This window comes from Dipodomys merriami, unplaced genomic scaffold (genome assembly GCF_024711535.1).
Source record: "Dipodomys merriami isolate MVZ:Mamm:240054 unplaced genomic scaffold, mDipMer1.0.p SCAF_864, whole genome shotgun sequence".
Lineage (NCBI taxonomy): Eukaryota > Metazoa > Chordata > Mammalia > Rodentia > Heteromyidae > Dipodomys > Dipodomys merriami.
Window position 1 is genome coordinate 84,093 of NW_027206473.1, and position 3,366 is coordinate 87,458.

The 3,366-nt window shown below is 36.8% G+C and overlaps 1 non-coding gene across 1 annotated transcript; it reads right to left on the bottom strand.

Annotated features, from left to right (window-relative positions):
• Positions 1 to 1,949: 1,949 nt before the first annotated feature.
• LOC138820347 (U6 spliceosomal RNA) lies at positions 1,950 to 2,053 on the bottom strand. The gene has a single exon (XR_011369841.1). It is a non-coding gene; the product is annotated as a U6 spliceosomal RNA (small nuclear RNA).
• Positions 2,054 to 3,366: the final 1,313 nt, after the last annotated feature.

Here is a 3,366-nt window from a genome sequence, read left to right on the forward strand (position 1 = left end):
GCACAGAGTTCAAGTCGCATGATGGACAGAAAAAAAAAAAAAAAAGATACCAAATCATTCTATTAGCAGTAGCTAGGTTAGGACTTAAATTTAGTGGGTGATAAAATGGCTTCTTTGTTGAATGATAGGAAAAGATGTAGGCAATCCAAGAAAAGGGAGATTTTTCGTTGTTGTTGGTCGAGGGGTTTGAAGTCTGGGCTTGGACACTGTCCCTGAGCTCTTCAACTCAAGGTGAGTGATCTACTTCTTGAGCCACAATGCCACTTCTGGTTTTCTGGTGGTTAACTGGACATAAGGGTCTCACAGACTTTCCTGCCCAGGCTGGCTTTGAATAGCAGTCCTCAGATCTCAGCTTCCTGAGTAGCTAGGATTACAGATGTAAGCCACTGTCACCAGGCTAAAAATGGAGATTTTTTAGAAAAGAAAATCCACTTCTTCACCTGTGTCAAAACCTCAGATATCACTATTAGAACATTTCATCCTCAAGTCATTTTTTCAGATATCTGTTAATTTTCTCTTTTCCTTCATGTGGGAATACTGCGGTCAATATCATTTCAGCTGTGGTACTGGATCAATTGTATGGTAATTGCTAGCATCTAAATCAAGAACTGTTACAGAAAAAGAAATGAAACCCTCATTTGGAATAATTGTTTTCTCTTTTTATTACAAATCAGTGATTGATTACTTCCTAGTGTGATATTGGACGTCCAAACAGAGTGATGGCATTTTATTTCTCTTCAGCCTTCTCTCACATGTGGTCAAATATTTAAGAATACAAATATTTCCATTGATAATTCAATAGCTGACCTCTAAGAAAATGTGCATTTCTGGACTTTGCTCTCTTGTCCTTACATGTGCAGGGTTTCAATGATTTGTATGTTCTACAAGGAATTCTATTTTCCAATCTTTGTGTGACCAATTTTAGTCTCTCTGATCAGTCTTTCTGACTCTTTCTCTGGAGTCTCATTTCAGTCTGCCTCATAATATTAGTTATTAGCTAAATAATGTACAGAGGAGTCACATTTGCGTGAGCAAGGTAATGAGCAAGGTAAAAAAAAATTGTTACCTCCTCCTTTATTTTTCCCCTACCATCCTTTCCCTCCCAGCTCCATAAGTACACAACCCTCCTCCCTTACCCCACCTAAATTGTAAAGTTCATTTTTCAACATAGTGTCTTGTGTATCTCATGGTTACAATGTGTCAACCTGTACCCCTATTTAAGCATTTTGTTTTCTTTCTTTCCCCTCCACAAATTAGAGGAGCGTATATAGAAGATGTAGGCGCACCAACTTCAAATACAGTGAAAACAGGAGTTATAGCAGGAGACAGGAACATATAAAGAAACAAAAAAATCACATCGCACATTATACGTATGTTAGAAACAATAGCAAGAAAGAAAAAACCACTTGTGTCCCTATCTTGGGGTTCATGTCCCTTAACATCATCCTATCTCGTCATATGCAGATAGCTTTTGACCTTTTCTTCTTAACCCAGACAAATATTAGTTATTGAAAATTAGGGAAACCATGGGACCAATGTTAATTTGGACGTGGCTTACTTCACTTAATATAAGTTTTTCCAAAACTTTCCAGTTACTAACAAATGGGGCAACGTTATTCTTTCTGATGGAGGCATAGAATTCCATTGTGTATATATACCACATTTTCTTGATCCATTCATCTGCTAAGGTATTGGGGTTGGTTCCATATATTAGCTATCTTAAAGAATGCAGCAATAAACATAGTTGTGCTGGTAGCTTTAGTATGGTCTTGTTTGTGATCATTTGGGTAAATGTCCCAAAGTGGGATTGCTGGGTCATAGGGGAGCTCTATGTGGAGTTTTTTGAGGAACCTCCATACTACTTTCCAAAGTGGTTGAACAAGTTTTGTACTCCCACCAAGAATGCAGTATGGTTCCCTGGTGGCCACATCCCCTCCAGCATCTGTTGTAAAAGTATGGAATGCTTCAGAAATTTGTCTGTCATCCTTGTACATGAGCCACGCTAATCTTCTCTGAAATGTTCCAATGTTTCTGCTATGCATTTCATTTTGTACTCCTGAACTTGGCGAGTGATTTTAGGTGTGTCTACAACAGTAGAATCAGCATAAATCAAGCCAGCATTTCTTCATTGAAGATACAAGGAAAGGACACAGGTTGCCACATTGTAACAATGAAATATACAAGACACTCTATGGGAGGGGTGAAGCGACATGTTGGGGAGGTATGAAGGGGCGGAATGGTAGGGGAAAGACAAAGGAGGGGGTAACAATGCTCAATAAGAAATGGACTAATTACCTTACTTACGTAACTGTAACCCCTCTGCACAGGGACTTTACAATAAAAATATAAATTGAAAAGATACAAGGAAAACTTCTGTACTTATAGGAAGTTGTATTTGTCACACAATATCAGCAAGGTATTGGTTTTAGGACCACAAGCATATTAAAATTTTGGATGCTCTAATTCTCTACATAAACACAGTATATTATTTCCATTAGAATCTGCCCACAACCTAGTGCAGGGTAATTGCTAAGAAAATTTTTACTACATTCTATATTTGTAATGAAAAATAAAATTATATGCACTATTGACTAATACCATTTTTTTCAGATAATTTATTTATTGTGAAAATATCGTACAGAGGGGATTTTATTACATGGGCAAGGTAATGAATATACATACATATATGTATATTCATATATATACATATATACATACATATATACATATACATATATATATATATATAATGTTTTAAAATCAAAATATTTTACATCCTTTTTAAAAATTTTTTATCATGAAAATACCATACAGAGTTGTTACAATTACAGAAGAAAGGTAATGAGTACATTTTTATCAAGCATTATTGCTTCCCCCTTGGTTTCCCCTTCCCTTCATATCTTCCACCACCCCCCAGCCCCTCCCCGACCTGCCCAAAGTTGTAAAGTTCGAATTTCTGCATAACGACTTGTACATCTCATGGCTGCAATGGGTCCACCGGTATCCCTATTTGCTTTTGCCCTTCCCATCCACAAACTATATCAATATCAAATACAATGAAAGCCGGGGTTATACCGTGGGGGAGGGACATAGAACACAAAAAAGCAATCATCTTTTGAATATGTTTGAAACAAATGCAAGAAGGAAAAAAATACGAATATCTATATTGGGGTTCATTTCACGTAAAATCAACTTATCTGACCTTTTCTGCTTGTTTCAGACATACACTAGTTATTGCAAATAAGGGAAACCATGGGACCTATGTTTCTTTGGGCCTGGCTTTCTTCACTTAATATACTTTTTTCCAAGTATTTCCAGTTCTTAACAAATGGGTCAATGTCATCCTTTCTGATGGAGGCATAGAAT